This window comes from Mastigoproctus giganteus, chromosome 1 (assembly GCF_048544385.1).
Source record: "Mastigoproctus giganteus isolate SK-2022 chromosome 1, ASM4854438v1, whole genome shotgun sequence".
Classification (NCBI taxonomy): Eukaryota; Metazoa; Arthropoda; class Arachnida; order Uropygi; family Thelyphonidae; genus Mastigoproctus; species Mastigoproctus giganteus.
In genome coordinates, this window is record NC_143575.1 from 47,443,663 (window position 1) to 47,455,636 (window position 11,974).

Below are 11,974 nucleotides of genomic sequence, written 5' to 3' on the forward strand. Positions count from 1 at the left end.
GTGTGGTACTACACTTAAGGTGGTAGAACATGAAAAAGACCTGGGAGTAATTGTGCAGTCAGATATGAAGTTTTCTGAGCAATGCAGGCAGGCTGCCAGGGCAGGTCATGGGGTTTTGTCAATGATATATAGGAATTTTGCTAGCAGGGAAAAGGAGGTGATTGTCCCTCTGTATAAGGCAATGGTCAGGCCACATCTTGAGTACTGCATACAGGTCTGGAGGCCTCATTTTAGGAAGGATGTAGATTTTCTTGAGCACGTACAGAGAAGGGCAACAAGATTGGTGAGGGGAATGAAGGGATCCTCTTACCAAGAGAGGCTTAAGTTCTGCAAATTGCAGTGGCTGGAGACTAGGCACCTGCACAATGATCTGATTGAGGTGTTTAAGGCCTTGAATGGGTTGAGCATGCTGAATTCTGATGGGATCCTTCCACTTGTTCAGATTATGAACCTGAGGGGGCATAAATTCAAATTAAGAAAAGATAGATGTAGAATAGCTGTGCGGAAATTTGCCTTTGGCCATCAGGTGGTTAATTGCTGGAACAAGCTTCCATCTGTCGTGGAAGTTGATAGGTTGAAACTGGACAGGCATTTGGAGGGAATGGTGTGATTTTTTTTTTTTTGGCTGATGCTGCATAAGCTCATACACTTGCTTTCTTGCATCACATGCCGCGACTACTACTACTATTACTATATTGGTAATTATAACCGTAATATTGGTAATTGTATTCAAATTTGTAAACCTTTCCATTTTTTTCCCCCAACAGTACGGTCTGATGATGGGTATATGTAAGACACCTGAAATGTATCCTTAATGTATAGTAGTTTAGTAAACAGTGATCACATGTTAACTGTAAATTAGTAATTAAAAATCTAAAATTTTTTCTACCTCCATAAATACAGACAATTTTTTACTGCAATTGACTCTAAAGTAATTTTCTAGTTTCCCAGTGTAAATGGGTGCAAAAACCTGTCAGGTGGCTCACCACATTTTGCAACATAATTCTAAACTTTATGGTGGGTCTCCTGACATATGACCCACCATAAAGTTTAGAATCATGTTTGTTTATAGTTTCGGGTTACTTGTTTTTACTCTCCACTACTTCAGTAAACATCCACAGTCTTCTCCTAGTTATTTTTGAAAAATTTATTATTGTTTTCACATAGTAAACGTGAGAACACAGAACCTGATATTCTCTCAAGATAGTCGCTATCCTGTGGGAAACGGCAAACATACTTTGAAATGTTGTGTACTGTGAAGCATAAAATTTGTAATTAATTTTGAAAATATTTGAAAATGGAAATAAATAATAGTATCTAATACATACACAGGTAACCCTCATATAACATGGTAATAGGTTCCTATAAAATGTCGTGTTGTGTGAAACCGTGTTAAACAGGACTAAGAAAAAGTACAAAAAGGAGGTTACATTCCTAAAGCTAACAAAAATACACCATTCTAAATTTTGTGTATTTCATTGTATGGAACTAAGCATTTTTGAAGCTCCCTTTTGAACTTTGGGCTCCTTTTATTCAAGAATCTGCATTCAAAAAATAAGATTCTAATTGCTCGGCTAACTTTATGCCTTCCTGTATGCTTTTTAGTGTAAAATTTGGAAGTTTAGAATTTTCATCTGTGCTATCATCCTCTGAATTGATTTGGTTTTACCCCCGATGCTATTTCCACCAAATCCACTTCGCCAGCCTCTTTTTCTACCAATAATTCTTAGACGTCTTCAGTAATCATATCACTTTTTACTTTTTGGTCGCATAGGTGACTAAGGCCATGTTTATCTGTGTATATTGTCTATAAATTGCATGTGTCCTGAGGTTTTCTGTTTTGCTGGACAAAAAACCTGAGTTTCCAGGAGAAAAAACCATGCTACCCTCGCCTGAGACCAACTAACTCAGCCACATTGTGAAAAAGACCCGTAAAAATTTCTCCCGTCATCAACGGAATTCGAACTCGGGTCTTTTCCACCCAGTGACTGTGCTATCATTCTATCAACTGTGCTACCCACGAGGGCTTCAGTAGCCATATCATCAAAATCTTCCCCTCCTACCGACGTGGCAAGTTCTACTATGTATCAATTCCTTTTTCTGCCAGTTCGACCATATTTCCTGAATGAACTGACTCTGGCCATACATTTTTCCACACACAATAATGTTGATGGTTTTACTTCTTGCAGTGATAAAGCTATGATTCTGATACAGTCGACAATTGGGAAATGTTTCCATGCCTCCATTACTTCAATAGATTCGGAATCATTTTTTTCCAAAATCCATTGTAATGATTTTCTGATGTAATGAGTTTTAAAGGTGGATAAAATGCCTTGATCTAACGGCTAAATGAAAGAAGTTGTATTAACCTAGTACAACTGTGGTGGTAGTAGGAACATAACTTCAATGTGTGGATGACTTAAATCTTTTGGATGACCTGGTGTGCCATCCAATAGTAATAAAACTATGAAATCTACATTTTTCCACAAGTTCAACAAGCACAAATAGCATAGAATGTAACACAGGGATTTCTCGATAATTTTATTTGACTAGCAAGTCAACAGAGGGGATTCAAAAAGAGTGGAAATGTTGAAAAATTACATCCAACATTATATGCGAGGTTTACCGAAATTCTCTAACAGTGTTAGAGCAAAACTGTGTTATATAAGTATCGTGTTGTGTGAGGATTTCTGCAGTTTATCAATTGTGTTAGAGCAAAACCGTGTTATACGGGGGTTGCCTGTATGCATATATATTGTGTTCTTACTGAAGACTATAAAAATGATATTTGGTAAAGTTTGCCGTATTAGGTATACCTGTCAGTTGTGCAACGTTAATGCTATTGCACATAAGGCAATTAGGCATTATACGTGCATGAAATTATATTAGTCAATTTTATTTAATAGTATCTATCTGTAGGGAATTAGGTGTATAAGGACCAAACTAACAAGTTAGTAAAAGTAAACTAGCCTGGAAGGCCTATATTAAATTATATTAATGAAAATGGAAATAAAAATAATGATGAACAATGAAAATAACAATAAAAATGATAATAAACAATGAAAATTGTAAATAACATTCTCTCACTTCATTTTTTTCAAACTGAAAAAACGATGGATGTGAGAAAAATTTCTTTCATCCAGAGAATAATTTATTGTTGAACCAAACTTCCATCTGGTGTTGTGGATGACAGTTTAAATTTAAGGAAGAATTGGAATTATTACAGGGTCTGGATTGTGGGCTATGAGTATTTTTTTTTTCTTTTGCTGCATAAGTTCTTCCTTGCATCATTTGCCCATTACTAATACTATAACAAAATGCATAATACAAGTGCATGAGAATTCCAGTAATCTAAAATTTCCATTATGCAAAAATTATTTTATATTAGACATCTTGTCCAATACTAGCCACACCGATATGATGCACAAAAAATTCACTGCAAAAAAAAGCTACAAATTTGCCACCACATAATTTGTTCTTGAAAAATAAAAAACTCTTCTTGAAAAATAAAACAGCCAATAAAAAAAAAATTATACAATAATCAATTTGTATGAAGGAAAGAATGTGGATAAACAAAGATGCAGATGATCGAGGTTATCACCTTTTTACAAGTGACAAAAGGGTTATCATCATCAAATACTAATCCAATTCAGACAGACTTTAAAAATGACAAGGGGCACTTATAAATGCACAACGTGAAAACTAACAGGTAATGAAGCATTTTGTGCCCTTCACATTACTACCAGTTGGGCCAAAACATAAAATCAACTGAATACAAACCAACATTAAATATCTCAGCAGAAAAAAAAGATTAGCATATTTCAAGCAAAAAATACAATTATTTTATATCTGTAGAAACATGTACAGTACACACGTGGAAATAATCTTATCTAATCGATTTTTCACTCATTAATTTTTTCCTGCTTACCTTTTGTACTATAGATAGATTACATTTAAAATAGCCTATCCAAAAGATCTTCGTTCTGAAGTGTTTTGGTTAATTGAGATTCTGATGCAGCAAAATATCATTTACAGTGTGACACAAAAGTTAGTTGACAAATGAGAAAAAAAAACTGCAAAATGCAAAACAAAATACAATATAATGTAGTGCATTATGGTTCATGAAGATAAAAATATTTCAAGCAGCCCTGCTAGTTGAAAAATAAAGATGTTATGCAAGCTTTTTTGTAAACTAACACAATATATGGATTGCTTTGTTATTTATTAAATGGCAAAAAATAAGGATGTTATGCAAGCTTTTTTGTAAACTAACACAATATATGGATTGCTTTGTTATTTATTAAATGGCAAATAAGAAAAAAAAACAGTGGGACCATTCAAAATATTCTTCATGAAACACAACGGAAAATATTTTTTGCATCACCACTCATTTAAAAAATAAGATTTCAAGCAAAGTTTTTTTTTTCTTATTTGTCAATTGATATTTGCATCACACTGTACAATAAATCAAATGATTTAACTTAATAAGTTAAAGTAATTAATTAAATAATAACATAGCAATGTTATCATTTAATGAAGCAAGTGGAACAAAACCCAATAAATGTAACTTTCTCAACAGTAAATAAATCAACTTGGTTAAAGTAATTTACATATGGCATCCAGACTACACAAATTGCAGCTCAGCCTCCACACAGAAAGCAGTCACAGTTTACAGTAGGGGGAAAAAAAAGTCACTAAACTTGGGTGAAGTTCCCGAAGACAAGAAATAGGAAACATCTCTTACACACTTGGAAACGCGATTCCAAGAGTGATACAAACTAAAGCCTTGTAAGTCTGTTGGCAGTAAAAGTTATGGAATCCATGATTAAGGATGTTGTTCAGAGCCACTAAACAGGAATGGCATTATAAGAAATGTTACAGACCAGTTTTATTAACCTTCCGTTGCTGATACAGTGTCCAATAGGTGCCAATTTTAAAAATATTTTTAATTAGTAAATCAAATCAAATCCTTCCATGTACCTTTGTCCACTAATAGTCTTTAACTGGTTATACAGCATTTTCTGTTTTCATTTCTATACATTTCATGAATTATGATACATTAAATTTTTGTTTGGCACTTAACAGACACAATGTGAGCAAAAGGGCCTACCTTTCTTCTAGGTAGCTCCCATTCCTACATGGCATCTGTAAGACACCAGCAACGGGTATCTAACCTTGCCATATTACTCCAAACAGTCTCCAAACAGACTAGTGCCATGGATGGGGTCCCTCAAGGTTCTATGGTTGGGCTCTTGTTATTTTATACTTTCATTAATTTTATTGACAACTTAAATAAAATTCTAGCATAAGCATTGCACAGAGTGGGAAAATGTAATATATGGGATGAAAAATGCCAATTTTCATTTATCACTTTTCAGAAGCTTACAACATTGCCAAATATGAATAATTACTGGAATAAATTAAAACTGGCAGTTTGAGTAAATTCAAAGGTCAGCTGAGTAGGTACCTATGTGATGAGAGAAAACACATGTTTTTTTTTGTTTTTTTTTAATATATTTTATTGTTTATTTTTTTTCTGCTAGTGCTACAAAAGCCTAAAATTTCCTTTCATCTATGGCTAATGCTAATACTATTTCAGAATGTTTTTTTTTTTTTCTTCTCTGCTTTTCAATAATTACACTTACTTAAAATTAAATCACATGTTCAAAATTATGGTAATTAATTTCTTAAAAACAAAAAAAAAAAAAATCCCAACTTCTAATGTTTCCTAAAACTAACTTTGAAATAAAATAAACAGCACACACACACACACAGCCACCCAACTCTCTAGAAAAAAAAAAAATAGTAATAATAATAATGATGATGATAAACCTTATGCAAAGTGAAAATTTCACATTTGAAAAAAACCTGAAATCCCGGTGGTTTTGTTTCCTCATCCCACATATGTGACACCATCACCACAGAGTAGTAACATATCTAGTTCTCTGTGCTATCTACTGCATCACAGGAAGTTTTCAGAATTATCTTCAGAAAAAGATATACAAGTAACTCTATGAGGTATGTGTAGTTGAAATCTACCTGGGGGCATTCTATAAATGGCTCTATCAGTTACTGAACTTAGGGGAAACCCTCGTTTAGCTCAGTAGATACGTACGAGATAGCCACGCTAAATAAAAATTACTTTTCAATCAGAATACATGTAATATTGACAAGATGCATTCCACTTGTATTTCTTTGGGTAAACGTCATAAAAAGTTTTCAAATAAACAACACCAGGGGCTCACATCTGGTGAGTATGGGATTGGCAAACCCAGGGTCCTGAGCTGGATATCATCATTCTTCTCTTTCTTGGTGATTCCCTTCTATTTTGGGGGGATACAAAGACTAATAGTTTAACAGTAACCGCAGGCAGAGGTGAAGGCGATTCTTGCACAACTTCTATTAGAATAAGAAGCGACCTGGAGCGAGGGGTGTTGGGGGTTTCAGGGACGGATGGCAGTCATCATGGAATAGTTGGGTATATGGGATGTGTTAGGGTAACCAGGAATAGGCATAGGAGCATGTATGCTTGCATGTATACCAATGCTAGAAGTATAGTAAATAAATTTGATGAATTTGAAGTGTTGGTCAAGACATCAAAGGCGGATATTGTTGGGATAGCAGAGACGTGGTGTCACAAAGATATAAGGAATGCAGAACTGGAATTTGGGGAGTACAATGTGTACAGAAAGGATAGACAGGACAGAAAGGGAGGGGGTGTTATGCTGTTAATTAAGAAAAACATAAAATCAAAGGAAGTGCACCCAGTTAATATAGATGAACAGTGCTCTGTTGAGTCAGTTTGGTGCGAGATAAGCACTGCGAAAGGAAAAATAAGGGTAGGAGTGTGTTATAGGCCTAATGACTTGAATGAGTACAATGAACAATTGTACAGAGAAATAGAGTGGGCCAGTAAATCTGAATGTCTTATAATGGGGGATTTTAACTTCCCAGATATTGACTGGAACTTGTGGGTTGGTCACTCACACACCAGTCAGACTTTTGTGGATTTATTGGATGATTGTTTTCTGCAGCAGCATGTTCGAGAGGCAACCAGAGAAAGTAACACTCTTGATCTGGTTATCAGCAGTGATCATTCGTGTATTAAGAATTTGCAGATAAAGGAACCACTAGGTGGCAGTGATCACAGTGTGCTGAAGTGGGATTTACTCAAAGAGGTAACTACCGTCAGGGGTAAAGGAAAGGGTTTTTGCTTCCGTAAAGGGGAGTACAGTGGTCTCAGACAGTTTTTAAATTCTGTACAGTGGGATCAACTGACGATGTTACCAACAGTAAATTCTAAGTGGGAAGCATTCAAGGAATTAATCGTGGAAGCTACTAGACTTTATATACCGATTAAGAAATATCGTTCAAGGTTTAGGCCTAAATGGTTATCAAATGAACTAATGAGACTCGTGACAGAGAAGAAAAATGCATGGGATGCATATAAATTATCAGGTGACGCAGAAGCCTGTGGCAGATATAAGCTAGTCTGTAATCAGGTCACAAAGGAGGTTCGGCAGGCGAAGGCGGATTACGAGAAATCTTTGGCAAAGGATGCTAAGAAAAACAGCAAGGATTTCTTTACTTATATAAACTCTAAAAGGAAGGGGATGAATATGATTGGTCCACTTGACATCGATGGTTCGACTGTTGATGATCCTGCTCAGATAGCAAACAAACTGAATGAGTATTTTGCATCTACATTCACACGTGAGGAATTATTACAGTTTGAAAATGGAAGAAGGTTATCAAATTGTAGCAGTGTGCTTAATGATTTTGTAATAACTGAGAGCAAAGTGGAGGAGAAATTGTTGAAGTTAAACATAAGAAAGGCACCTGGGGTGGATGGGATCTATCCAGTTATTTTAAAGGAGGCGGCAAAGCAACTAAGCAAACCCTTAGCCATAATTATGAGAGCATCCTTGGACTCAGGGGAGGTTCCCACGGACTGGAGATGTGCAAATGTGTCCCCAATTCACAAAGGTGGATCGAAGGGTGACACGAGTAATTACAGACCAGTTAGTTTAACTTCTGTTCCGGGTAAAATAATGGAGTCACTGGTTAAAGATGCATTGCAGGATCATCTAGACAAGACTGCAGCAATAATTCAAACACAGCATGGGTTTGTTAAGGGAAAGTCTTGTCTGACAAATTTGATTGGTTATTATGATGTGGTCACAAAGGAACTGGATGCGAAAAATAATTTTGATATCATATACTTAGATTTCAGGAAAGCTTTTGACACTGTTGCGCATGGAAGACTACTGTACAAATTGGAGCAGAATGGTATTAAGGGTAAGTTGCTACAATGGATAAAAGGATGGTTAAGTGGGAGAAGACAGAGGGTGGTAATCAATGGGTGCTGCTCTTCATGGACTAATGTTATTAGTGGAGTCCCACAGGGTTCGGTGTTGGGTCCACTGTTGTTTTGTGTATTTATCAATGATATTGATGAAGGTATATCAGGCTTAATGTCGAAGTTTGCAGATGACACAAAGGTTGGCAGGGTTGTTAATGACAGTAATGGCAGTGTGCTACTGCAACAGGATCTAGATAATTTGGGCAGATGGGCTAAGAAGTGGCAACTGAAGTTCAACCTTGACAAATGCAAAGTACTGCATATGGGTAGAAGTAACCCCAGAGAAACGTACCAACTGTGTGGTACTACACTTAAGGTGGTAGAAAATGAAAAAGACCTGGGAGTAATTGTGCAGTCAGATATGAAGTTTTCTGAGCAATGCAGACAGGCTGCTAGGGCAGGTCATGGGGTTTTGTCAATGATATATAGGAATTTTGCTAGCAGGGAAAAGGAGGTGATTGTCCCTCTGTATAAGGCAATGGTCAGGCCACGCCTTGAGTACTGCGTACAGGTCTGGAGGCCTCATTTTAGGAAGGATGTAGATTTGCTTGAGCGTGTACAGAGAAGAGCAACACGATTGGTGAGGGGAATGAAGTGTTTCTCTTACCAAGAGAGGCTTAAGTTCTGCAAATTGCAGTGGCTGGAGACTAGGCACCTGCGCGGTGATCTGATTGAGGTCTATAAGGCCTTGAATGGGTTGAGCACGCTGAATTCTGATGGGATCCTTCCACTTGTTCAGATTACGAACCTACGGGGACATAAGTTCAAATTAAGAAAGGACAGATGTAGAATAGATGTGCAGAAATTTGCCTTTAGCCAGCGGGTGGTTAATTGCTGGAACAAACTTCCATCTGTCGTTGTGGAAGTTGATAGGTTAAATAAATTTAAGGAGGAACTGGACAGGCATTTGGAGGGAATGGCGTGATGATTTTTTTTTTTTTTTTTTTTGGCTGATGCTGCATAAGCTCATACACTTGCTTTCTTGCATCATGTGCCACTACTACTACTACTTTTGACTCTCTCTCTCAGGGTTACTCGGGAAGTTTTTTTTTTTTTTTTTTTCTGGTGCAGCATAAGCCTCAGGCTTCCTTGCATCATATGGATATTAATAATAATAAATGTTTTTCACCTGTAATTCAAAAGCTAAAGTATTATTTTGCGATAACTGCATAGTATATTTGTTTGTTATTTGGTTTTTAGGAGCATTAGCAACTAAGGCCATATTGCTCCGGGGATATGCGGTGGTCATTCCCTGACCTTTCTGCATCCTCCGTATTTCGTGGTGACGGGCTCGAACCCCGATCTAATCAAGAAGCATGTGCTACGCACTGCTGCTCCTTCCCACCTGGCTACGGTTTGTTTGTTATTTGGTTTTTAGGAGCATTAGCAACTAAGGCCATATTGCTCCGGGATATGCGGTGGTCATTCCCTGACCTTTCCGCATCCTCCGCATTTGGTGGTGACGGGCTCGAACCCCGGTCTAATCAAGAAACGTGTGCTATGCACTGCTGCTCCTTCCCACCTGGCTACGGAGGCGCCTCTGTATAGTATGAGTATTGATAAGGGCAAATGATGCAAGGAAGCAAGCTTACAGCATCAGCACACAAAAAAAAACTCACACCACCTGTCCAGCCCCTCTAATAATTTGCCTAATTTTACACACAAATTTTGTCCTACTAATTTGCGACAAAAAAAAGTAACGAGAATAAACTCAAATAACGCAAAATATGGATAAGGAAAATATTTTCTTACGCGTCTTCCTCAAAACAGTTCCCAAGGAACTGAATATACTTGTTACAAAGTTCACACAAGCGTTGAAGAGCTAGAAAACTCGTCTGCTCTGAAGAATGTGATAACAAAAACAAAAAGTCGTAAACACATCAGTTTGTTGTCCTTTCTATCTGAACATCTTATAACTCTGTGTATTTTCTCTTATTACTCTGAATTTCAACACCAACTCTCGTCCCCAATAGTAATGCTGTTTAACAAACCGGGTTCAATCTCAGCTGTTTCAACAAAATCCTTGAAGCATCCAATCATCGGGGTTTTTTTTTTTTTTTTTTTTATCATTACGCACTGTGGAACAAACTCGGAATTTTTTTTTTTTTTTCCAAAGTCTGTTGTATTAATGGAGCGTATCAATTCCTTATTTACATTTCACTCATTTGCTAGGATTCGCAATGTTAATCATCAGTCATTTCCTTGTAAATTGCGAATTTTGTCAGCCGATTTGGCTGACAAAATTCGCAATTCAGATCATTTTGGTCGTACATATCGAGGATCGTCTGCAACAGCTGCGCCCCTCTTAAAGCAACAATGTTTGTGCTGGAGAAAGCGCCTCATCCGAAAAGCGGTTATGTACAATGTGTAGCAAACACATTGTGCATATTATTATTATTATTATTATTATTATTATTATTAGCCATATGGTACAAGGAAGCCTGAGGCTTATGCTGCACCAGCCAAAAAAAATATTTCCCTATTACTCTGAGAGAGAGAGAGAGAGAGAGAGAGAGAGAGAGAGAGAGAGAGAGAGAGAAGTAGAAAGGAATCACCAAGAAAGGGAAGATTGATGATATCCAACTCAGGACCCTGGGTGTGCCAAGCCCATACTCACCAGATGTGAGCCCCTGGGGGTAATTTTCAGTGAGATATTTCCACAGCTTCACAAAATTTTATGTCGATTCTTTGATTTCTGAGAGGGACGTTAGACACGATGCCCAGAGATCGCCAGCGCAACAAAGCAACTTAAAACCAACTTGTTTGAATTAGAGGAACTGCGAAAATCGCACTGCCATGCCTCCCACTTCCCCAAGGAATACTAGCTTAAATTTTTTTTTTATCCAGTCTCATTACTATTTTACCGCTTTTTGTATTTATTAAAACTATCCGCTGCCAAAATGTCAGTTGGAAGTTTCTTCCAGCCATCAACTGCCCACTGCTGAAGGAAGTTTCTATTCTACTACCATCTTCCCGCGATTTAAATTTAAGCCTCCTTGTAAAGCGAAAGTAAAGACGCCATAAACATTTAGCTTACTTAATCCATTCAAAGTCTATAAAATATTTAAGGGCAAAGGCCTCATGCTACGAGGCAGAATGACTAACAAAGAGGTCAGCGCAAAAGCATCATTTTAACGTAGCCATCTATCAAAGTAGTTAAATTAATTAATTAAATTGGCATTGTTTGGGTTATATCTCATATTGTGAATGCCTTCACAACGAGTTGACATGGTATTGTACTACCTCGAATAAGTAACACTTCACCAGTGGCAAGCCTACTGTTATTTATTCTCAGCGGATACCACAACCCAGACGGCACTGTTTCAAAGCTTGTTGGCTTCTCCTCGGTGGGCTGGTGCGCTGGTGTTGCAATAGTGACAACCCAGTTATGAAGTATAACTTCACAATATGAGAGGCCTAATGGTGTGCAGTGATATAGACTATATAATATTTGAGGGCAAAGGTAGAATGACTAACATATTGTTTCAGGTTGGCCCATGTTGTATTGGGTAGTCGACTCTTCAACAAGTGCTGCGCCTGTTCGCCTGTACGAATCGTCTGACCCGGTGCCCAACTTTAACCTCAACCTTTCGTTGACCTTTGCAGACTTAA

The 11,974-nt window shown here is 37.2% G+C and overlaps 1 long non-coding RNA gene across 1 annotated transcript in view; it reads right to left on the bottom strand.

Annotated features, from left to right (window-relative positions):
• LOC150090767 (uncharacterized) overlaps positions 1 to 10,230 on the bottom strand; it is a 34,655-nt gene extending 24,425 nt beyond the window's left edge. The window contains exon 1 of the long non-coding RNA XR_016547306.1: positions 10,115 to 10,230. This is a non-coding gene — a long non-coding RNA (uncharacterized LOC150090767). The remainder of the gene's footprint in view (positions 1 to 10,114) is intronic.
• Between the last annotated feature and the right edge of the window lie 1,744 nt (positions 10,231 to 11,974).